At 39.9% G+C, this 26,096-nt stretch overlaps 1 protein-coding gene and 2 pseudogenes across 1 annotated transcript in view; 1 reads left to right on the top strand and 2 right to left on the bottom strand.

Moving 5' to 3' along the window:
* The window catches only part of MOK (MOK protein kinase), a 100,943-nt gene that overhangs the window by 46,245 nt on the left and 28,602 nt on the right, over positions 1 to 26,096 (top strand). The window lies entirely within an intron of this gene.
* On the bottom strand, positions 20,546 to 22,617 carry LOC118843427 (annotated as a pseudogene).
* LOC118843368 lies at positions 25,184 to 25,640 on the bottom strand (annotated as a pseudogene).

The raw sequence follows: 26,096 nt of genomic DNA, 5'->3' as shown, positions 1-26,096 counted from the left end.
CCTTGAGATTCTTGAGTTTTTGTTCCTCTAGATAAGGCCCGCGCAACCTGTGGCACATGGTCCGCTTGTGGCCCTGGGCTGCTTGCGGTATGCTAAAGGATTGCAGGCGGCCTGTGCAAAATGTAGAGCCTCTACCTTTTTTGTGGGCCTCCCAAAATTCTTTGGCATGCTTCAGGTCGTGCAAGCCTGATCTAGATAAATTTTGTGATTATTTTTTCTAGCTCCATAAAGTTATCCTTTGGTAGTTTGATTGGTCTGGCACTGAATAGTTAAATTAATTTAGGTAATACTGTCATTAATTTAGGTAGTTCTTATTATATTTGTTTGATCTGCCCATGAAAAATTAATATTTCTCCAATTAGTTGGATCTTCATTATTTCAAAAAAGTGTTTTGTAGTTTTATTCATATAGTTCCTAGGTGATCCTTGGTAAATGGCTAGGTAGAGAAGACAAGGTCCCAGCAGTTGGGGAGAACCAGGAAAGCCTCCTGCTGAAGGACTGGAGCTGAGTCTTGAAGAAAGTCAAGGAGACAAGGTGTAAGGCCAATCAGTAAGTGAAAGATCTTTCCCACCCATTGAATAGGCCTCAGGTGGGGCCAAAAAAGGGAGGTCTGGTTAGAGGCAGGCCCACACCCTTTTGCTAGTTAAGCCTATGTGGGCATGAACTCCCTAAGGGTTGTTGCTGAGACCAGAGCCAGTGGTATGTGCACTGAGTTCTAGTCAATCTGATGCCGGCTAGGACTGTATAAAAAGAGAGCCCCCAGGAGCGCACATCAAGAAGACATTGAGACAGCAGACATTGAGGGAGGGCCAGCATCTACCAAAGGATTTTGGGTAGCCCTCAAAAATTGTGGAGGATGTAAAAGTAGGTAAAGATGTAATGAGTGCTTTTCAGTGTCCCACTTAACCCGCTGGCTTCCACTCGTCACTGTTGTGCCTGTCGTGTAACTTGGCAGGTGAGTCGCCATTGTCTACTCTCTGCTGTTCATTATGTGATCCATGGCAACCAATCATTGTTTGTCTGTCTTTAGTCTGAGCGAAGTGAGAGTCCTATCTTTTTGCTGTGTTTTTGGTCATTACTGGTGTTGAACGGGGACAAAGTGAGTGCAGCCATGCACCAATGCAGCTGACGTCTGCTATGGGATGAGCAGCAACAACTCAAGGGCTTCTTCCCCTTCCTCTCTGCGCAGCTGCCCCCTCCCCCTGCAAGTTACATGAGTGTCTGGTGCTCTCTCCAAGGTCAGACCCTCAGTTCAGTATTTTTTTGTATATGAGCAGTTGCTGTGGAGATTTTTTGGTTCTGACGTTAAAGTTTTGGGGGTGACTGTGTAAAATGGCTGATAAAAAGAAATGGAAGATCAAGTCAAAACATACGTAAACAGTAAGAAAACCTGAAAAATGTATTAAAACTTGCACTACTAGCAAAGTAATTTTTTAACATTAATATGATTTCATGATAAATAAAAATCCTTGAGGTCATGAATCTTGCCTTACTGATATATTTGGCGACCAGGAGGGGATCGCAGGGTATAAAATCTCTATTTAGAAGTAGGACTTCAGAGGAAGAGATGAATATCCCAGGGTGGGAGGATTTATCTTATTCCTCCCTAGCAAAGGAATGGGCTAAAGGAGCTGGACTCCGTGAAAGCTGGGAACCAAAGCTACAGAGGGGAGACCCTAGGGATTTGGAAATTTGAAACTGAGCAATTATATTCCAAAACCAGTAAGCCCACTTCAGTGTAGTAACAAGGAGATTATAACACAGTATTAGAGCAAGGAATCAAGTCATCCTGTAACTTTCCCCCTGCTAAGGCCTTCCCGTAAACAATCACTCACAAATCCTAACTCTTCTACAGCTCTGTTGATGCTGGTTCTCTCAATGTCTGTTCTTCAGCGCCCTCTTGAAGTCTGCTGCCTCAATGTCTTCTTCTCAGTTCTGCTGCTCTCAATTCTGTTCCTCTTCAGTTATCTTCTCCTCTTCAATTGTGCTCCTCTCCAATTCTGTATTCTCCTTTTACACAGTCCCAGCGGGCATCCGATTGGCTAGAACTCAGGTCTCTGATTGGCTGAATTCATGATTGACTAGAACTCAACGCCCATACCATTGGCTCTGGTCTTAGCAACTCTGCTGTAATAAATGTAATTAATTGATATGAATTGAAATTTCCCATTTTTAAAATATGGTTTATTTGTGAAATAGTTTGATCATTAATTATGCCTTTACTTGGAAAGTGAGCTGCTAAAAACCTATCTGTGGCCTGAAGAAGTTTAGCCTATTTTAATTTTGGCCCCTACCTACTTGCCAAGTTGTGTAGGTATGATATGTTGAATTTGAGACACCTAGGGGAATGTAGTTTGAAATGTCCAAAAGGCTGCTGGAGATGTGTATCTATAGCTTAGTAGCAAGATACATAGATCTGGGAGTGATCTACATAGAAGTCAGTCAGTCATTTAATGTTATTAATTGCCTACTGTGTGTTAAATGATAGGATACAAAGAAGGGTAAAAGATAGTCCTGCCCTCAGGGAGCTCACAATCTAATGGAGGAGACAACTTATAAGCAATCATGTACAAGCAATTTAAATGAAGGATAAATAGGAAGTAATCAACAGAGATAAGGCACTAGAATTAAGATGAATTCCTGTAGAAGGTGGGATTTTTGCTGGGACTTGGAGGAAGCCAGAGAACCAGGAAACTGAGATGAGGAGGGAGAGCATTCCAGACAATCAGGATGGCCAGTGAAAATGCCTGCAGCTGAAAGATGAAATTCTTATTTGAGGAATAGCAAGGAGACCAGTGTCATTGAAATGAAGATTATGTGGAAGTGCAGGGTGGGAGGTATAAGGCACAATAAGACTGTAAAGATGATGGGAGGGGGTAGGTTATGAAGGACTTCGAATGCTAAATAGAAGATTTTATATTTGATCCTGGGGGCAGTAGGAAACAATGGCTGTATGTGTGACAGTCAAAATAGCACTGTAGGAAATCACTTTGATGGCCAAATGGGGGATGGATTGGAGTAGGAAGACTTGTGCAAATAGTCCAGGTGTGAGGAGATGAGTACCTGTCCTAGGGTTGTAGTAGTATAAAAGGATGGGTGTATTTGAGGTATGTTGCAAAGGTGAAATTGACAGGACTTGCCAATAAATTGGATATATAGGGGTGAGAGATAGTAAGGAGTTGAGGATGATAGCTAGTTTTCAAGCCTGGGGGAACTGGAAGGATGGTGGTACCCTCAACAGTAACAGGAAAGTTTGGAAGGTGGAAGGGTTTGGGATGAAAGAGAATGAGTTCAGTTTTGGACATGTTAACTTTGAAATGTCTATAGGTGTCAGTTGGTTGTTGTTCTTCATTCTTGAAGAGGACCAAAATGATATCACTATGCAAGAGTCAAGTTTCAGTGTGTCTGACTGTGGCTGATCAGACCCATATGAGCTCAGAATGGTCTACTACAGGTTGGGCACAAATAGTCTGTGTGAACATCTGGGGTGGATACTCTAAGTTTTTGCATCCTGTGTTTCCTTTGAGCTATTTCAATTTTGCTTTGCTCATAGAGCACAGCACCTTCTCTGATGTGGGCATGCCATGCTGAGCGGTCCTGTGCCAGTGTCTCCCATGTCACACAGTCAATTCCAAAGTTCTTGAGAGTGTCCTTGTATCGCTTCTTCTGACCACCATGTGAATACTTGCCCTGTGTGAGTTCTCCATAAATAGTCTTTTTGGCAAGCATACATTTTGCGTTAGAACAACGTGGCTGGCCCATCAGAGTTGCGCTCTCTGAAGCAGAGTTTGATTGCTTGGCAGTTTAGTTCGAGCAAGGACATCAGTGTCTGGTACCTTATCCTGCCAGGTGATCTTCAGAATCTTCCTAAGACAATTTAAATGGAAGCAATTCAGTTTCCTGGCATGGTGCTGGTAGGCTGTCCAGGTGTCACAGGCATACAGCAATGGGGTCAGCACCACAGCTCTGTAGACCTCCAGTTTGGTAGTTGGTCTAATACCTCTTCTCTCCCATACTTTCCTTCGGAGCCTTCCATGTCTATAGGACATCCAGTTTGAGATATCTAACTGGGGATGTGAGGCTGGAGGTCAGAAAAGAGCTTGTGGCTCAATAAGTAGATTTGAGAGTTATTGGCACAGAGATGATGATTGAATATATGGGAACTGATGTGATTACCAAGTATAATAGTATAGAGGAAGAAGAGAAGAAGGCCCAGGACAGAGCCTTGTGGGACATTCAAGGTTAGTGGGTTTGTGACCTAAGTGATATAAAATGAGGAGGAGGGAAGAAGAGAGAACTCTTGGCAAATTCTTGATTTTTTTTCAGTAAAATATGAAGTAAGGATCTTAGCTGAAAGGGTAGGAGGTGGTGGGAACCATGGGAAACTCAAGGAAGGATGAAAAGCTTTGGAAGGGCTTCTATGATGAATGGGATAGTGAGTTGTTTATTAAGGAGTTTTTACTAAGATGGTGTAAGGAGAAGAGTATAACTAGTGCAGAGTGATGAGAGAATTAAGGGGTCAAAGGACTGGAGGTCACAGTTTGGGAAGCCAACAGCTTTTCATCAGATAAGGGAACTAGTGAGATGACCCAATACTTTAGTATAGAGTAGGGGCTCTTAGGATTCTTGAACTTGTTTTTAAAACTATTTTGATGACTGTATTTCAATTACATTTCAATTTCAATTTCTTTGTAATCCTATACGTTTTATTTTGTGCATTGAAAAGCATTCTGTGGACAGTTCCACATGCCTCAACAGACTGCTTAAAGGGGTTCCATAACATATAGAAAAGGGTTAAGAACCCTGGATAAAGTGGAAAGAGAAGGTAGTCACAGACAGAGCCGTTGGGGGACAGCCATGGTTAGAAGGAGTGACTTGGATGAAGAACTGTAATGTTAATGGAATAGGAAGATCTTCCCTGTCCATTAATAGGCCTATGTGACCACATGTGTCCCCTTTTTTCCTGGAATAGGGGCCATATTCTCAGCTCTATTCACAGGTATTCCAGTCATAATGTCTTGCTGCTTTGAGCTCTGGCCCAGCTCACAGCTGTGATACATCCTGAGTCACATAGAACCCATTGGGGGAGGAACTTGCCTAGGAGGAACTTGCCTTAGGGGAAGCTTGCTTGTAGGAAGGCTTTTGGTACTAAGCTAATTAGGCATTGAGTCAGGAGGGTTGTGATGCCTTCTGACTCTGAGCCTATTGGTCAAAAGTTTATATATATTCTGAGGTGAGATTTTGCTTTGAGGAGCTTGTTCATGAGAAGGACCTTTTGAGTCCCTGGACACCCCTGCCCCCCACTCAGATATTGATGCTCCATTGATCTGGTGGTGTATGTAGGTGGTCATATTACTTTGTTCAGACAGTTGGAGCCCTGTCTGTTGATCTCTGTGCTAATTTCTCTGCTTGTATTTTCTCCATGTTCAGGAGAACTTTCCCTTGAAGAAGTGGATGATCTTTCCCTGCTTGTATTTTATATGCTTGATTAAAGTAAGATGGTTGATCCCCTTAAAAGTTGCCTTTCCTTTAGAAAAGCAGATCAAAGAACCTGTGCTAGCAGTCCTTCCTGGGTGTGCCAGGGTGCTTGCTGTTACAAGAACCAGTAAAGGAGACTGAGGAATCAGACAGACAGCAGGAGGAGAACTAGGATGAAAACCTAGAGAGGAGAGAGTGTCCACAAGGAGGTGATTGACATTGTCAGATAAAGGTCATTAGATATAGCATCTAAGAGATTGATGGTAGTTTTGGAGAGAGGTATTTCTGTTCTATGATGAGCCAGACTGCAAAGGGTTTATAAGAGACTGAGAGAAGAGGCAGTGGAGATACCTACTATATATAATTCTCCCAAGGGATGATAGCTAGTGGGGCTGGTTAGATCAAGTGAAGGTTTTTACAGATGGGAGAGGTAGGGACATGTTTGCAGACCATAGGGAAGGAGCCAACAGAAGTAGAGGAGTAGAAGATAAGAGAGTGGGGATGATAATCCAAGCAATTTCCTGGAGAAGCTGGGAGGGGTTTGCCGCATGAAGGAGGAGGGCCTTGTCTTCATCTAAGACCAGAGTGAAGCATGTGTTGATGCAATAAGGAAAGAGATCGTGGATGCTGGAATTATAGGTATTGGAACAATGAGTAGACATAGCAACAAAGGAATAAGTGACCAGAATTCCAGGCTTAGATCTTGGGTCACTAAATCAATACAGGCATATCCCACACGTGGCAACCCGGATTAATATTCCTCCCTCTCCCACTAATACCATTAAACCAAATATTTGAAACTATGGTATATAAAGAGTGCTAGGCTTTGGAAGGCCAGAATGACCTCTGTTCATATTCCAGCTCTGACGCTCAGTGCATGACTCAGGGTAGATCACTTAACCTCTGAACCCAGTTTCTTCATCTGCAGAATGAAGATAATTATATTTATATTGCCTGCCTTCCAAAGGTTATTTACAAGGAAAGTGCTGTGTAAAACTTAAAGTGCTAATATTTTCTATTGATTATGTCTTGTCCCTGTCAAACTGATTATGCTCTAAAACTATTTTATCTAATGTGTTTTTAAACAACCAGGAACTACTTTAGACAGAGTATCCCTGTGCAGAAAAGATCTATATAAGGAGAGATTTTCTCTATAGGGATGGAAAGTCCAGGGTTTTAAGCAGGGTCCTTGAGCACACCATATAGTCTGTAAAAGATAATAAATTATTAGTTTAAGTTCATCTTTGTTTCTTCCTGAGAGATGTCAATATGTCAAAATACTGACTGAAGATAGCCACTGCCTCAAAATGCAAAGTGTACATTTGCTCTTGTGAAATTTAAGCTGGGTTATCTCTTACTAAAAGGTAATAATAGTGATTAAAGTTGAGGACTCAGCAGTTTTTAAAAAATTAATTTTATCTATTTTTGCACATTTTAAATTCTGAACCATCTCCCTTCCTCCCTCCCTCCCTACCCCACACTAGAGAAAGCCACCATTTGACCCATGTTTATAAATATATGTAAAAGCAAACTATGCATACTTCTATTTATCAGTTCTTTGGAGGTGGATAGCAGCTTCCTTCATAGGTTCTTCATAGTTGATTTGAGTACTTACAGTACTCCCAATAACTTGATTCTTCACAGTTATTCTTTGAACACTATTGCTATTACTGTATTCAGTGTTCTCTTGGTTCTGCTCATTTCACTTTTCACTATTTCACTCAAGCCTTTCCATGTTTTTCTAAAATCAACCAGCTCATAATTTCTTATAGCACGGTAGTATTCCATCACGATCATGTGCCACACCTTGTTCAGTCATTCCTCAGTTGATGGGCATCTCCTTGATTTCCAGTTCTTTGCCATCACAAAGAGAACTGCTGTAATTATTTTAGAACATATAGATTCTTTTCCTTTTCCTAATCACCTTGGAAAACAGACCTATAGTGGTATTGCTGGGTCAGAGGGTATGCAGTTTTATAACTTTCTGGGTGTAATTCCAGATTGCTCTCCAGAATTGTTGGATCAGTTCACAGTTCTATCAGCACTGTATTAGTGTCCCAGTTTTTCCACATCCCCTCCAATATTTGTCATTTTTCCCTTCTTTCAGTTTAGCCAATCTGATAGGTGTGAGATTGTATCTCAAAGTTGTTTTAATTTTCATTTCTCTAATCCATAGTGATTTGGAATGTTTTTCATATGCCTATTGTATAGTTTTGATTTTTTCACCAAAAAATTGCTTGTTCAGATCCTTTGACCATTTATCAGTTTGGGAATGACTCGTATTCTTACACATTTGACAGTGTTTTCTGTATATTTGAGATATGAGACCTTTATCTGAGAAACTGTCTATAAAACCATTTCCCCCCAATTTTCTGCTTTCCTTCTGATCTTGGCTACATATGGTACCTTTTATCATAATGTAGTTTTGTGTTTATCTCTTAATTAAATCTATTTTAGCTTTAACTTTGTCTGAGATGATGATTGCTACCCCTGCTTTTTTTGCATCAGCTGAAGCTTAATAAATTCTCCTCCAGCCCTTTATTTTTACTCTGTGTGTATCTCTCATTTTTAAATGTGTTTCTTATAAATAACATATTGTCTGATTCTGGTTTTTTTAATCCATTCTGCTATCTATCTCTGTTTTGTGGGTGAGTTCATCCCATTCACATTCAAAGTTATAATTACTAATTGTGCATTTCCCTCCATCCCATTGTTCATCACTTTTTATCCTTCTCCCCCTCTCTTTTTACCCTATCCCTCCTCAAATGTCTAATTTTCTAACCACTACCTCTCTAAACTGCATCCCTTGTAAGAATTCCTCCCTTACCCTCCTATTCCTTAATCTACCCACCCTTCTAAGAGTCCCTCCCTTAGCTTCTTCTCCTTTTAAGAATCTCTGACTTAACTTTTCTCCTTACTCTCCTATTCCTTAAATTGCCCACCCTTCTTAAGAGTTCCCCCCCACCACCATATCCTCTCTCCTTACTCTATTTCTTAATCTGTACACCCTTCTTAAAGTCCCTCCCTTATCCTGTCTTCTTGCTCTCTCATTTCTCTATAAATTAGGAAGACGTTTGTACCCTTCCAGATGTATATGTTATTCTCTTTTTAACCCCATTCTGATAAGAATAAGGTTCTAGCACTACCAGTCCTCCACCCCCTTCTGCCACCACTGTAACTTTTCTTCCATTTGTATGAAATAATTGCTCCATTTTACCTCTCCCTACCCAGTTTGATTTTTTAGGATCCTCCTATCAGACTCAACTCAACCCCAAGCCTTCTATTTATGCATATTCTTTCAAACCACCCAAGTAATGATAACGTTCTTAAGAGTTACAGGTAATGTTTTTCCACATAAAAAGTAAAGGTTTTGACCTTATTAAATCCTCTATTATTGGTCTTTATTGTTTACCTTCTTTTATTTCTCCTGACTCTAGTAGGTCAGATTTTCCATTCAGTTCTGGTCTTTTCTTCATAGATACCTTTAGCTTATTAAACGTCCATTCTCCGCCCCCATTCATGATAACATGCATAGCTTTAATGTATAAGCTATTCTTAGTTGTAACCCAGATTCTTTGTTCTTTGGAATATATTGTTCCATGTCCTTTGGTCTTTTTTTTTTAATTTTTTTTATTTAGTTTTCAGCATTAATTTTCACAAGAGTTTGAATTACAAATTTTTTCCCCATTTCTACCCTCCCCCCCATTCCAAGATGGCATATATTCTGGTTGCCCTGTTCCCCAGTCAGCCCTTCCTTCTGTCACCCGCTCCCCTCCCATCCCCTTTTCCCTTCCTTTCTTGTAAGGCAAGATAAGCCTGTGTATCTTATTTACTAGTTGCATGCAAAAACTTTTTTTTTTTTTGTTTTTGAACATCTGTTTTTAAAACTTTGAGTTCCAAATTCTCTCCCCTCTTCCCTTCTCACCCACCCTCCCTAAGAAGTCAAGCAATTCAACATAGGCCACATGTGTATCATTATGTATAACCCTTCCACAATACTCATGTCGTGAAAGACTAACTATATTTTGCTCCTTCCTAACCTATCCCCCTCTATCCAGTTTTCTCCCTTGACCCTGTCCCTTTTTGAAAGTGTTTGTTTTTGATTACCTCCACCCCCATCTACCCTCCCTTCTATCATCCCCCCTCCTTTGGTCTTTTAATGTAGAAGATGCTAAGTCTGTGTTAGCTTGGCTGTAGCTCCACAGTATTTAAATTGAATTTATTTTTTAGTTGCTTGTAGTATTTTCTCCTTGGCCTGGGAGCTTCGAAACTTAGCTATGATGTTCCTGTGAGTTTTCTTCTCGGGATATCTTTCGGGTGTTAATCGATGGAATTTTTTTTTCTATTTCTGTTTTACTCATTCATTCTAAAACTTTTAGGGCAATTTTCCTTAATAATTTCTTGAAATGTAGTGTCATTCTTCAGAATTAGATTGTTTAGTTTCCAGTTGATTCTTAATCTGTATTTCCACATGCTTTTATTGAGTGTAATTTTTTTTGTATTATGATCTGAAAAGATACGTTTTAAAAGATGCATTTACGTTTTCTGCTTTGATTGCATTTGATTGTGAAGTTTTTATGCCCTAATACATGGAGAATTTTTGTGTATTTGCCATGTAGCATTTTCTCAGCAACACTGAGAAAATGTGTATTCCTTTCTATTCCCATTCAGATTTCTCCAGAGGTCTGTCATATCTAATTTTTATACTATTCTATTCAACTTCTTAACTTCTTTCTTGTTTATATTTTGGTTATATAAATATATCTAGTTCTGATAGGGGAAAGTTGAGGCCCCCTACTAGTATAGTTTTATTGTCTATTTCTTCGTGTAACTCATTTAACTTCTTTAAAAATTTGGATACTATACTATTTGGTGCATATATGTTTAGTATTTATGTTACTTCATTGTCTGTGGTACCTTTTATATTCTTCTGTATTTACTATTTTATTTTCCTCCAATTACATATAAAAACAACTTTCAAAATTTGTTTTAAAAACTGAGTTCCATATTTTCTTCCTACCACCCCACCCCCCTCATTGAGAAGGCAAACAATTTGATATAGGTTATACATATGTAGTCATGTAGTATATATTTTCATATTAGTCATATTGTAAAAGAAAACACAGCAGAATAAAAACCCAAGAAAAATAAAGTTAAAAAAGTATATTTCGATCTGTATTCAGACTCCCATCAGTTCTATCGATAGTATTTTTCATTATGATACCTTTTAGTAAGATGTATTTTCCTTCCTTATCTCTTTCAGTTAGAATCTTTTTTGCTTTTGCTTTCTCTGAGATCATGCTTGCCACCCTTGCAATTTTTTTTTTAAATTTTTTAAAATTTATTTAACATATTTAGTTTTCAGCATTGATTTTCACAAGAGTTTGGATTACAAATTTTTTCCCCATTTCTACCCTCCCCCCCACTCCAAGATGGCATATATTCTGGTTGCCCTGTTCCCCAGTCAGTGCTCCCCTCTGTCACCCCACTCCCCTCCCATCCCCTTTTCCCTTCCTTTCTTGTAGGGCAAGATAAATTTTTACGCCCCATTGCCTGTGTATCTTATTTTCTTGTTGCATGCAAAAACATTTTTGTTTGTTTTTGAACATCTGTTTTTAAAACTTTGAGTTCCAAATTTTCTCCCCTCTTCCCTTCCCACCCACCCTCCCTAAGAAGTCAAGCAATTCAACATAGGACACATGTGAATCATTACGTATAACCCTTCCACAATACTCATGTTGTGAAAGACTAACTATATTTTGCTCCTTCCCAACCCATCCCCCTTTATTGAATTTTCTCCCTTGACCCTGTCCCCTTTCCAAAGTGTTTGTTTTTGACTACCTCCACCCCCATCTGCCCTCCCCTCCATCATCCCCCCCATTTTTTTTTATCTTCTTCCCTCTTCTTTTCTGTGGGGTAAGATTCCCAATTGGGTATGTATGGTTTTCCCTCCTTAGGCCAAATCTGATGAGAGCAATGTTCACTCATTCCCCCTCATCCGCCCTCTCCCCTCCTCCCACAAAACTGCTTCCTCTTGCCACCTTTATGGGAGATAATCCATCCCATTCTATCTCTCCTTATCTCCCTCTCTCAGTATGTTCCTCTCTCATCCCTTAATTTGATTTTATTTCTTTTAGATATCTTCCCTTCATCTTCAACTCACCCTGTGTCCGCTCTCTCCCTCTCTCTCTTTCTCTCTCTCTCTCTCTCTCTCTCTCTCTCTATATATATATATATATATATACATACACACATAGATATATACATACATACACATTCACCCATATATATGCATAAACATATATGTATGCATATTCCCTTCAGCTACCCTAATACTGAGGTCTCATGAATCATACACATCATCTTTCCATGTAGGAATGTCAACAAAACAGTTCACCTTTAGTAAGTCCCTTGCAATTTCTTTTTCTTGTTCTTTTTCTTGATTACCTTTTCATGCTTCTCTTGATTCTTGTGTTTGAAAGTCAAATTTTCTATTCAGTTCTGGTCTTTTCACTGAGAAAGCTTGAAAGTCCTCTATTTTATTGAAAGTCTATATTTTGCCTTGGAGCATGATACTCAGTTTTGGTGGGTAGGTGATTCTAGGTTTTAATCCTAGCTCCATTGACCTCCGGAATATCGTATTCCAAGCCCTTCGATCTCTTAATGTAGAGGCTGCCAGATCTTGGGTTATTCTGATTGGGTTTCCACAATACTCAAATTGTTTCTTTCTGGCTGCTTGCAGTATTTTCTCCTTGATCTGGGAGCTCTGGAATTTGGTGACAATATTCCTGGGAGATTTCTTTTGGGGATCTATTTGAGGAGGTGATCGATGGATTCTTTCAATTTCTATTTTGCCCTGTGGCTCTAGAATATCAGGGCAGTTCTCCTTGATAATTTCTTGAAAGATGATATCTAGGCTCTTTTTTTGGTCATGGCTTTCAGGTAGTCCAATAATTTTTAAGTTATCTCTCCTGGATCTGTTTTCCAGGTCAGTGGTTTTTCCAGTGAGATATTTCACATTATCTTCCATTTTTTCATTCCTTTGGTTCTGTTTTATAATATCTTGATTTCTCATAAAATCACTAGCTTCCACTTGCTCCAATCTAATTTTTAAAGTAGTATTTTCTTCAGTGGTCTTTTGGACCTCCTTTTCCATTTGGCTAATTCTGCCTTTCAAGGCATTCTTCTCCTCATTGGCTTTTTGGAGCTCTTTTGCCATTTGAGTTAGTCTGTTTTTTAAGGTGTTGTTTTCTTCAGTGTATTTTTCAGTATTTTTTTGGGTCTCCTTTAGCAAGTCATTGACTTATTTTTCATGGTTTTCTCGCATCCTTCTCATTTCTCTTCCCAAATTTTCCTCTACTTCTCTAACTTGCTTTTCCAAATCCTTTTTGACCTCTTCCATGGCCTGGGACCAGTTCATGTTTTTCTTGGAGGTTTCTGTTGTAGGCTCTTTGACTTTATTAATTTCTTCTGTCTGTATGTTTTGGTCTTCCTTGTCAGCAAAGAAAGAATGCAAAGTCTGAGACTGAATCTCGGTGCGTTTTCGCTGCCTGGCCATATTCCCAGCCAACTAACTTGACCTTTGAGTTTTTCAGCGGGGTATGACTGCTTGTAGACTAGAGAGTTCTATGTTCCACGTTTGGGGGGGAGGTGCCAGCTCTGTCACACCAGCACTGCTCCTTACCCAACCCCCAACCCGGACTGGGCTTAGATCTTCAGCAGGCTGTGCACTCCTGCTCTGATCCGCCACTTAATTCCTCCCACCAGGTGGGCCTGGTGCCGGAAGTAACAACAGCTGTAGCTGCCCCCGGGGCTGGAAGCCGAACCACGAACTCTTTCTACTCCCACATCTTTTCCCACTAACCTTCTCCGCAGTCTTTGGTGTTTGTGGGTTAAGGAGTTTGGTAACTGCTGCAGCTCACTGATTCAGGGCGCTAGGGCCCCCTCCGCCCGGCTTCTGGTCTGGATGGTCCACGCTGCCCACGCTGGACTCTGCTCCACCCCGTTCCCAGCTCCCAGCTCCGTGTGGGATAGACCTCACCCAGAGACCATCCAGGCTGTCCTGGGCTGGAGCCCTGCTTCCCTCTGCTGTTTTGTGGGTTCTGCCATTCTAGAATTGGTTCAGAGCCATTTTTTATAGGTTTTTGGAGGGACTCGGTACGGAGCTCACACTAGTTCCTGCTTACCAGCCGCCATCTTGGCTCCGGCCCACCCTTGCAGTTTTTTTACTTAAGCTGAAGCATAATAGATTCTTCTCCAACCTTTCACCTTTACTCCATGTATTGTCTCTGCTTCAAATGTGTTTCTTGTAAACAACATATTATAGGATTCTGTTTTTTAATCCACTCTGATATCTGTTTTTGTTTTATGGGTAAGTTCATCCTATTCACATTCACAGTTATGATTACTGTGTATTATTCTCTATTTTATTTTCCCCATTTATCCTTCTCTCTTTCTTTTCACCCTGTCCCTCCTCAACAGTGTTTTGCTTCTGACTGCCACCTCCTCTAATCTACCCTCCCTTCTATCAGCCCTACTTCCCAATAGTGTAACATAGATTTCTATACCCAACTGAAGGTGTATTTTATTCCTGCTTTGAGCCAATTCTAATTAGAGTTAGGTGAGGTGGTACCCACCCCCCTATCTTTCCCTCAACTTTAATAGGTCTTTCACGCTTCTTTATGTGAGATAATTTACCCTATTTTATCTTTTCCTTGTTCTTTTTTTTTTTTTTTTAGCAGGCATAGTTCAATTTATTTATTTGTAAAAAACATCTATGTGGTTGCTACAGCAGCTACCTGGGTCCTCCGGACAGACACTGGAGTGTGAGTCTTCACAAGATGGTCCGTGAATTCCTGATAGGGAGAGTTGGTGAACACAGTCTCCTTCTACAGGTCTGGGGTTAGATAGCTGTATGTTTTGGAGATGGCATCAAAAGTAGCTTTAGCAAAGTTGCCCAGAGAGGCAGTACAGCCTCTTGCAGAAGTATAGCAGTCATCAATTCCAGCCATTATCAGGAGTTTCTTAGGCACAGGAGCTGAGACAATGCCAGTACCTCTAGGAGTGGGAATCAGGTGCACCAGAACAGATCCACATCACCCAGTGACCTTGCAGGGCACCGCGTGAGGCTTGCCAATCTTGTTCCCCCAGTAGCCATGTCTCACAGGAACAAGGGACAGCTTGGCCAGAATGATGGCACCACGAATAGCTGTGGCCACTTCCTTGGAGCACTTGACACCCAGACCAACATGGCCATTGTAGTCACTGATGGCCACAAAAGCCTTGAACCTAGTACGTTGTCCAGCTCTAGTTTGTTTCTGAACAGGCATTATCTTCAGAACCTCATCTTTCAGTGGAGATCCCAGGAAGAAATCTATGGTCTCAGACTCCTTGATAGGGAGCAAGAAAAGATAGATCTCTTCCAAAGACTTGATCTTCATGTCCTTGACTAGGCGGCCCAGCTTAGTGACAGGAACCCACTCCTTGCCTTCGGACTTTCCTCCCTGGGCTCCACGGCTCCGGCCTCGACCTAGGCCCCCACTGCCGAAGCCACCGCAGAAGCCACCCCGACCTCCGACTCCGGGGCCCCCAGGGCCTCCCGCACCTCCTGCAGCACCGGCATCGTCTGCCATTTGGTGTTCACTAGAAGTAGAAGCCTTTTTCTTGTTCTTTTTCCAGTTCAGTTTCCTTTCTCATCCCTTATTTTGATTTTTTTTATCTCATCCTATCAAAATCAACTTATATTTATGCCCTTACTGTAAATTCCTTCTGTCTTAGTAGTGATAAAATTCTTGAGAGTTACAAATGTCATCTTCCTGTGTAGACACATAAACTTTAATCTTATTGAATCCCTTGTGTTTTCTCTTTTCTTTCAACTTTTTTTATACTTTTCTTGAGTCTTGTATTTGAAAATCACATTTTTTGTTCAGCTCTCATCTTTTTATCGGGAATTCTTGAAAATTCTCTATTTCATCAAATATCCATTTCCCCCCCAAAGGATTATGCTCAGTGTCACTGGGTTGGTGAGTCCTAGTTGTAATCCTAGCTCCTTTGCCTTCCAGAATACCATACTCCAAGCCTTCTGAACCTGTTATGTAGAAGCTACTAAATTCTGTGTAATTATGATGGTCATGATACTTGAATTGTTTCTTTTTGGCTGCTTATAGTATTTTCTCCTTGACCTGGGAGTTATGGAATTTGGCTGTCATATTCCTGATAGTTTTCACGTTGGGATCTTTTCAGGAAGTAATCAGTAGATTATTTCAATTTCCATTTTACTTTCTGGTTCTAGGATATTAGGGAAGTTTTCCTTAATGGTTTCTTGAAATATGATATCTAGGTTCTATTTTTGATCGTGGCTTTCATGTATTCCAATAATTCTTAAATCATCTCTCTTGGATCCATTTTCCAGGTCAGTCACTTTTCCAGTGAAATATTTTATATTTTCAATTTTTTCATTCTTTTTATTTTTTTCTTTGATTGATTTTTTTTTGAGGGGGAAGGGAGGGCAATTGGGGCTAAGTGACTTGCCCAAGGTTACACAGCTAGCAAATGTGTGTCAGGTGTCTAAGGCCGGATTTGAACTCAGATCCTCCTGACTCCAGGGCCAGAGCTGTACTCACTGCACCACCTAGCTGCCCCTTTGATTGTCATGGAGCCATTAACTTCCACTTGCCCAATTCTGATTTTTAAGGAATTATTTTTCTCAGTTAGCTTTTGTACCTCCTTTTCAGTTTGGTCAGTTCTACTTTTTAGGGAGTTGTTTTCTTCAGTGAATTTTTATGTATTTCCCCCCATTTTTTTGTGCTTCCTTTACTAAGCTGTTGACTCTTTTCATGATTTTCATGCATTACTCTCATCTTTTCCCAATTTTTCTACTACCTCTCTTATTTGATTTTTAAAATCCTATTTGAGCTCTTCCAGGAGTTCTTTTTGAGCCTGAGATCAGTTGACATTTTTCTTTGAGGTTTTACATGTAGGTATTAGACACTAAGTTTGTGTTTTGATCTTCCTTGGCACCATAGTAACTTTCTAGGGCTAGATCCTTTTTTGTTTTTTGCTCATTTTCCAGTCTCTTGCATGACTTTCAAAGTTGGGCTCTGCTCTTACAGGGGAGGGGGCACTGTCCCAAGCTTCTTAAATTGGAGTTCTGGGCCCACAGTATCTGGTGGCTAGATTGCTGTGCACAGACTGTGAGACCTCTCAGTTGGCCGGCCTGCTATGCCTGATCCCTGGGACCTCTCTGCTAGCCTGCTGTGCTTGGCCTACTCTTTTGAGACCATGGGGTTTGGCAGCTGGCCTGCTACACTGGGACTGTGGGACTTTCCTCTAACCTGAGCAGGGGCTGAGGGTCTCCTGCTGGCTTCCTTGGGCATGGCATACTGCTGGCTTGTATGGACGCTAGTTCCACTGGATTGTGCTCCCTTTTTATCCATGGGAGACACACTTTTCTTTTTTTCTTTTTTTAAAAATTAATTTACTTATTTCTAGTTTTCACCATTCACTTCTATAAGTTTTTAAAAAAAATATATACATATATATATACACATATATATTTATTTTTAGTTTTACTTTACAACCTTCAGTTCCACAAATTTTTGAGTTCCAAATTTTCTCTTTCCCTCTCTTCCCCCCTGCCGCCTCACAAGATGGCATGTAATCCGACATGGGTTCTACAAATACCTTCACATTGAACTTATTTACATAGTAGTCCAGTTGTAAAGAGGAATTATAACCAATGGATCATGAGAAAGGAGAAACAAAACCAAAAAAGAAGGAAAAAAAAAGAGCAATTAGTTTGCCTCAATCTGCATTCAGACTCCGTAATTCCTTCTCTGGATGTGTGTAGCTTTTTCCATCATGAGTCTTTTGGAGCTGTCTTTGAACCTTGCATTGATGAGACTGATCCACAACTCTGTTTCTTAGCTAGTACCAAGTAATTTTGATAACTGCTGCTTTATAATACAGTTTAATATCTGGTATGGCTAGGCCACCTTCCCTAGCATTTCTTTTCATTAATTCCCTTGATATTCTGGATCTTTTGTTCTTCTAGATGAAGAACTATCCAGTTCTGTAAAATGATTTTTTGGTAGTTTGATTGGTATGGCACTGAATATGTAAATTAATTTCGGTAAAATTGTCATTTTTATTATATTAGCTTGGCCTAACCATAAGCAACTGATGTTTTTCCATTTATTTAGATCTGACTTTATTTGTGTGAAAAGTGTTTTGTAATTGTGTTCATATAGGTCCTGGGTTTGTCTTGGCAGGTAGGCTCCCAAATATTTTATAGTGTCTGCAGTAACTTTAAATGGAATTTCTCTTTCTGTCTCTTGCTGTTGGGCTTTTTTAGTAATATATAGGAATGCCAAGGATTTATATGGGTTTATTTTATGTCCTGCAACTTTGCTAAAGTTATTTATTATTTCAGTTTTTTACTTGATTCTCTAGGATTCTTTAAGTAAACCATCATATTATCTGCAGAGAGTGATAACTTAGTTTATTCTTTGCCTATTCTAATTCCTTCAATTTCTTTTTCTTCTCTTATTGCTCAAGCTAACATTCTAGTACCAGATTGAATAATAGAGGTGATAATGGACCTCCTTGTTTCACCCCTGATCTTTTTGGGAATGCATGTAGCTTATCCCCATTACATATATACTTGCTGATGGTTTTAGCACTTCTATAAGTTTTAAATTTTCTCTGCCTCCCTTTCCTCCCCCCTCCCCAAGATGGCATGCAATCTGAAATATACCTTCTTATTAAACATATTTTCATATTAGTCATGTTATATAGAAGAATTAGAATGAATGGGAGGGTGGGAGGAACCATGAAAAAGAAAAAAAAAAACAAAAAAAGAGAGCAAATAGTATGCTTCAATCTGTACTCAGACTCCATACTTACTTACAGACAGTAAAGGAGCCATAAATTAATTCCCAAAGGTGGGGGGGGGGACCTCACAGGACAATATAGATTTACTCTGTCTTCTACTGAATTCTATCAAACATTCAAAGAGTAATTATTCCAATATATTACATAAATTATTTCATTATTTCTTATAGCACAATAGTATTCCATTATATTCATATACCACAACTTGTTTAGCCATTCCCCAGTTGATGGGTATCCCCTCGATTTCCAGTTCTTTGTCACCACAAAAAGCTGCTATAAATGTTTTTGTACATTTACTTTCTGTTTATGAGATTGGGTTATAGAAATTATCTACTTTTTCTACTAATTGAGGTATTCTGTATTTTTGTAAATATACATTGATTTTATGTTAATCAGTTTTGTTGGCATATAGTTGGGCAAAAGAGCTCCTAATATTTCCCTTCATTTCCTCTTCATTTATTGAGTTCTTATTATTCATTTTTGATATTGGTAATTTGATTTTCTCAGATTCACTAATGATTTATTATCTACTTTATTAGTTTTTCAATTTTATTTATTTATTTATTTTTTGGATAGGAGAGAAACTCACACAGGTTCTTTATTCTCTTTGTTTAGTGGGAAGACTAAAAGGAAGGTGTGGGGAATCAAAGAATGTACAGCACAGAAAGTTTTGTTCAAAGAAATGAATATAATGATGACTAAGAACCCTTAGAGGACTGCCCCCACCCTCCACTGCCCCCTAGAGACACTATAGATCAATAGAGAATGTGTTCCATAAGCAGATGCACCACCAGCGTTCTACCATTTTCAGTTAACAGGTTAAGGTCCAGGCTTCTCCCTTTATAATGTTATTTCATGGTTCAATTCTCTTGCTGACTTCTTGAGACTTTTAAGTTATTCTTTGGAAGCCAAGTCTTCTTGCTGGAAATACATGAAAAGGTGGCTCAAAGCACACAACATATGGACTGAGGGATGGAGGGTGAGATGGACAAAAATGAGTGAAATCACCCCTCAGCTTAGTAAGAAATCAATGCCTGGGACAGACTTTGCGGGCCTTCTTCACAGTGCATAGATTGAAATAAAGGTGCAATGCCAGCAAAAGAAGTGATGTTTTTAATATAAAACTTACATTTTGTTTTCTGCCATTAAATTATTGGTACTAAGTTATTTAATGCAAATTTTTAATACTGAGAGGCGCTAAAAGTGCACCTTGGAGGAACTCTGAGGGGAAAACCAAGCTGCCATATTTAGCTTCTATTTTAGATATAATGCTCCCAAATCTAATGTTAGAATAAAGGAACTCCTTTATTTAGGAATACTCTCTTCAATATAGAAGTGGATTTTTAAAAATAAAATTTGTCTATACAGTGACCTTTTCTACTTTACCTTGGCTTAGAACCCAGGGTAATCATAAGAAAACTGGAAAGAAAACTGGGTAAAGAATGTTCTCATATCAAGAGGCATAGCTTATATATAAACTCCAGTATAATACATTTGGGATTGAAAATGCTCAGCATCCAATCCTTGGACAATGTGGAGTCCAAGATAATTTATTCAATTTTATTTCAAATTCATAGGAATAGCAGCCATTCTGAAATCATGAACCCTATTCTGTATTGTCAAATCATTATTTTAAGACCCCAGGATTCTCAAATACATAGGCCCAGGCAGATTCCTTTATTGCTGGCAACATTTGTGGAAAAGACTGACATTACAGGTTACTATTCTCAAGAGAAGCCTACGACATGATCTTATTGGTTCAGGGATGTATGTACCCATGTATCTGGGCAGTAACTATGAAAACAGAACAATAATCCTCACTTGATTTTTTAAGTGTCAAATAAATAATAGGTGACTAGCTAACAACTGGTGAGTGGACTCCCATGTCATTGTGCATAGCTCATCAGTATCATTGCTGGCATCTTTGAACAGCTAATTTCATATAGACATTCAAATGAATATTACATCTCATCTGCATTACAGATTTAACCCTGGCAAGTATTAAAAATAAATACTTTCTGTTCAAACCACGGCCTTGTTTTTTCCAGTGCTTCCTTTACATATCTCCTCTAGTCCCCAAATAAAAACCAAACGGAAAAAGTTTTTTGTTTTTTTTTTTCCCAGCCTGTCGAGAGTTCTCAATAAAATGTTTTCTCCCAAAGGTAAAAGCCTGCAGCTAACGCAGTTTCATTTTCTTGGCTTTCTGGCGCTTGAGTTCCTCTTCTTCATGCCTCATTTCTTCAAGGTCTTCTTGCATACCAAGTCTCAAGCTCTTCGCTTCCTCTTTCTGCTGCTCTCTCCAACTGCTTTCCATGTAACGTAAGGCATAATCACTCTCATCTTAGTATTTACTATGGTCATAGCCAAAGATTTCTCGAATATGTTTTGATGTTTCTTCTTGAGACTCTGCTTCATCATCGATGAAGTCCTCCATTTCTGAGTCATACTCCTCATTCTCATCTTCCTCAGGATACCGTTTCCGGGCCATAGGGGGAAATGGGGACCTCTGAATACCTTGTGGGTATACTGCAGGTCTGTAGCCAGGTGGAGGGGACCTCATCCCATTCATCATCCCATTGCTGGGCTGGCTGATGATATTCTTGGAAGAGATAGTTTCTGAAACAACTGTGCACCTGGGCTTCACAGTGGGGCCTGAGCCACTGACTGTCCGTCCAGGGCCCCCCAAGCTGTTCACGGGTCTGCCAGGGGCCCCCGAGCTGCTCATGGGTCTGCCAGGGCCCCCTGAGCTGCTCACAGGTCTCCCAGGGCCACCTGAGCCGCTAACGGGTTGTACAGGGCCACCTGAGCTAGGTTGCCCAGGGCCACTTGAGCCACTGAGAGGTCGCCCAGGTTGGGTTACTATCCGCCCTGTGGAGCCTGTACTACTGGCTAGCTGGCCAGAGCTTCCTAAATTTCTTGTAGAATGCCCATGGCCACTTGAGCCACTCACTCACAGGTCGCCCAGTGGGGCCTGAGCCACTGATCGAATGTTTGGATCCATTGGTTTGCTGTTCAGGTCCTGAGCTGGAGCTGCCACCGTGCCTCCTAGGGCTTGGGCTTAGGTTTGGCTGAGAAGTCCGTATACCTGGCCACCCTGAGGCTGAGCTAGAACTGTTCCCTGGCTGCTTGGCACCTGAATTTATCTTGTCATGAAGAGTAGAGATAGCCCCAGACTTGGAATGTCTAGGATGAGAAGAAGGAGATTTGGGGGGCCTATGCTCATTAGATTTTTGAGTCCTATGAACCACAGTCTTTGAGTTGCCTGTGCCCAAAGAATGGGAGCTGGGGCGAGACTTCTTTGCCCCATTAAGCAAGAGGTTGTGGCTTTTACTCGATGAGTATTGGAAGCCATCTCCAGACCCTATTTTGGTCCTCTCTCCTGGCTGGCTCATAGGTTTCTCACTGGCTGCAATAGGTCTTGGTTTTTTTCTCAGCACCTATTTGGGGAAGGTGGTTCCCCCTGGACCTTTGTGTCTTGCACTAACACTCTCTTTGGGGGAAGGAACCTTTTTAGACAAAGTTGGAGGAGCTAGCTTTTTCTCTCATTCAAGTATCTTTTTCTTTTTTTCTCTATCTACATTTTTTGTGTTTTCGCTCTAAAAATTCTTTTTCCCTCAGTTCTTCTGCAGTCCTGGGTCGTTCCTCTATTTTCTTTACTACCTTAATCTCCACGGGTTCGTGCTGCTTTTTCTCAGCCAGCTGGAGTAAGTCTGTGAAGTTCATAGGTGGAGGGGCACTTTTGAGGGGGGCCTTTGGTTTGGTTCCAGCCTTCAGAGGGGGTTCCTGCTCCTTGTACTCTTCCGACTCATCATGCTGTGACTCTGTCTGATAATATTCCAAAGACTCTGCTTCTTCTTCATTCAAAAATTCTTGGTCTGCTCCCTGGCTTGTGAGTCCCTCGACTACCTGCTTCTTCTTTGACTTCTCTTCAAGAGGAGTCCCATCATAACCATAGAAGTTGTCCTTTGTCCACTTCGCCATGGCTCTTGTTTTTTTGTCATGTTTTAGCTCAATGTGCTTTTTCACCAGCTCCTCCTTTTTCCTCTTTTCTTCCAAGGCTTTTTTCCTTAGCTCTTCTTCCTTCCACTTGAGGAAAGCTTGCACTGCTGCCGACTGGACACCCTTGACTTTGGGATCTCTTTTAGGAGGACCTACTGCCAAACTGTATCTTTTCGGGATGATGTTGAGTCCCTGCTGCTCCGACGCCACCATCAGGATATCTTGGAAGTTCATGGTGCCAAGCCTTGTGGACGGGCTGGGCCGGGCTGGGCCAGGGCAGCACGGAGGCGCCCAGGCTGGGCGGCTACAGCTGCCCCCTGAGCTCCCCAACCCGCGCCCTCTACCCCACGGCCTTATTAGTTTTTTTAAACAGCTCCTACTTTCACTTCCCAATTCTTTTTTCTTTTTTGATTTTAATTTTGTTGATCTTTTTTATTTTCAGAATTTCTGTTTTGGCTATTAGTTATTGATGTAGTTGGTTTTTTAAAACTTATTGCTCTTCTAGTTTCATTTTAGTTGTATGGCCGTTTGAAGGCACCAAAGGCAATGAAATATCAATACTTTTTGTATATATATTCATTGAATGGCACAGCATCTAAATACTTAAAAGTTAATCAAATTATAAGGAAAAATAGCCAGCAGAATTATAATAGCAACTTCAATGTACTTCTTTCAGGCCTAGACAAATCTATTAGAAAGATTAAATAATAAAGAAGATGAGAAACCTGTTCATTTGATTTTAATATATTGTCTCATTGTTGATGAAATTACCTGTTGTTAATATGATTTGGGTTTTGGCTCACCAATTTTTCATGATTAAGTTATTTAATCTCCATTAAAATGTAAATCATTTCTTCTGTTGTGATGGAAATTAAGGTAAAGTGAGGCAACAAAGTTCCAAGGATGTTCAATTCATTGGTAAAGCTAGCAGTTACTGACAAATGGAGTCTTTAGGTCCTCAGCAAGGCAGAAACACTGAATGAGGGTTGACAGATTATTTTTATGGACAAAAGGAAGAACATCCAAAAACTAGAAGGCAGCATCATAGATGAGGAAAACAATGTGATTGGTTACAAAGTCAGAAGCAATGTGGATATGGGGGACAATATAGTTGGCTGGTAATTTGGAATGCAGGGCTGGCAACATTCCCTCCTTTCATCTTGTCCACTATGAAACGCTGATTGGTGGTGTCCTCCTGCATGGCTATTTAGTGTCACAGTGATAGCAGACCTGATTTTCTTGATGGATAGCCAGTGTTGCAGAGATAACAGACCAGACTCCTTGGCATCCACCTGCATCCTTCAAGGATAACAGATTTCCTTAACACAAGAATAGAACAGTAATTAGCAGGAAAACTGCACTTCTAAACTTAACTCAGACACAATGAGTGATTTACAGGAAAGCTGGATTTCCAAACTTAATTCAAAGACAAATGAAACATCATTTGGATAGTTATACAAAATGTTGATAGTGACAAAAATGAAATCGATTACAGAATAGAATCAATTTATTTTCTTAATTTTCATTTTCAAGATCCTTTGCTAATTGTGGTTTTTATTATGTTATTGCCAGTAAATGATATGTTTGATATTTATACTTTTGCTGCATTTGTCTAGGAGGTGTTTATATCCTAGCACATGGTTAATTTTTGTAAAAGTTCCATGCCTGCAAAGATGAGAAATATGAGTACTATCATATCCAGCTTTTCAAAGTTCTGTTCAGGTCCTCATCTTCTTTATTATTGATCTTTCTATTAAATTTATCTAGGCTGAAAGAGGCATACTGAGATGGCTATTATAGTTTTGCTGGCTATTTTCCTTTATAATTTAATTAACTTTTCCTTTTAAGTGTTTAGATCTATTCAATGAATAGATATCCATGTATGGATGCGTATGTTGATATGAAAAGTATTGAAATTATTTCATTGCCTTTGGTGCCTTCAAGCATAATATAATCTCCCTGTTTATCTCTTAACACTCTGTTTTTATTACTGCCTTGTTTGAGATTATGATTGCTACTGCTGCTTTTTCGAATTTATCTGATGCATAATAAATTCTGCACTAGCCTCTCATTTTAACTCTGTGAAAATCTGTTTCATGTATTTTTAAAAAAATAGTATATTCTTAGATTCTGTTTTTTAATCCCTTCTGTTGTCCTTTTATGGGTGAGTTTATCCCATTCACATTTATGGTTATAATGGCTAATTGAGTATTTTCCTCCATCATTTCTTCTTATATTCTTTCTTCTCTGTCTCCCTTCTCTTGTCACAGAGAAGAAGGTGGTGAAAGGGAAGGTGTGATCAGCACTAGGGATCTACACTTGAAATGATTTGCTTCTACTCTACCCTTTTTGCTTTCACCCAAACCCATATCACTGAAATTTGTTTGTTTTGCTTATAACTCAACTCTTCTGTCCCTATTCTACTCTTTTTCTTAAGCCTTTCTCTTCCCTTTCTTTCCTTTGTCTTTGCCTGTTTCCTAGTTGTATTTTATGTATTATTTCAGCAAACTCTGTGTGTGTTTGTTTATGTGTGTGTGTGTGTTTGATCCTCCTTTGTTAGGTTTGAACAGGAGTGATGTTCCTATGTAGTTTCTGCTCCACATACTTCTTTCATTTTTGTCTTTTCCCACATCTCATTTATGAGAAATTTACAGTAAGTTTTCCCCTGCTTCCTCATTTCTTCCCTAGAGTACTCTCTTTTCCTTTCTTCTTTTAAAAATTACTATTTTAAAGAGAATTTTATTGTCAGTAGAGCTAAAAATGGTAATGCATAGAAAGTCAAGTGGTTGTAGAATGCCAGGGAGAAAACACATATTCACAAAGAGTGATCAATTCCAAAGCAAAATATGTGATCCACAAAGTAGCCCCCAAAGCTCCTTGACAGAATTAATCCAATTACTGCAAACAGCTTCTCTGAGTAAGATGAAGATATTACAGTTATAATGTTTTCATTGTGCCTTTCTTCAGTGAGCTTGGGGAGCTGCTTGAGAGAGATAAGGACTGAACATCTATACACAAGACACCTTTGGCCTACTTGCTAGACTCGGGGTTAAGGTCACACATCCAAATCTCACAGACCCAATCAGTGCTAGAAGTCTCTTCAACACATTTACAAAGACTCAGTTTGCCTCAGTTGCCCTATTATTTACCTTTTTGTTTTGTAGCTTTTCATCCTGCCCTGCTTATCATTCCTCCAGCTCTTTTATTATTTTTTCTTACTCTTCTGCCTCCTGATTCTGAGAATTAGCATCAAGGACTTTCAAGTGTTACATTTGTGATTCTCTTCACTTTGTGGAACAGCTGTATAACTATCTGGTGGATCATAATTCTGTAGTATTCTCCATTTGTAATTCCATTGACAGCATCTGACATGCTTCTTTACCCTTCCCCTGCCCCTCCTCCCCTCCAGCTCTCCTTGCCAGGAGCTGGGCATGCTGCAGCTTTGGAGGATACAAAAGTACGCGACATGTTTTGAAGCTTAAAACTTTACTCTTCTGACTCTCTAAGAAGGCGGTGGCCAGATTTTCCTTGCTATAACAGTAGCTATGGCAGCTTTACAAAATGATGTCATGGTGCATAAAAACTAGAAACCCATCCCTGTCCCCACCCCTGAACCACAATCTTATTTAATTCCCTCTTATTCAGACTCTAAAGGTGTTCTTGTCTCTCCCTTTTAGAACTTATAAGCCTTTCACTGCCATTTAGTCCCTTTCATCTGCATTTATATA

The sequence above is a fragment of the Trichosurus vulpecula genome, chromosome 3 (genome assembly GCF_011100635.1).
Source record: "Trichosurus vulpecula isolate mTriVul1 chromosome 3, mTriVul1.pri, whole genome shotgun sequence".
Lineage (NCBI taxonomy): Eukaryota > Metazoa > Chordata > Mammalia > Diprotodontia > Phalangeridae > Trichosurus > Trichosurus vulpecula.
Note: the sequence above shows the minus strand (reverse complement) of the source record. Positions and strands in the feature narration are given on the sequence as shown.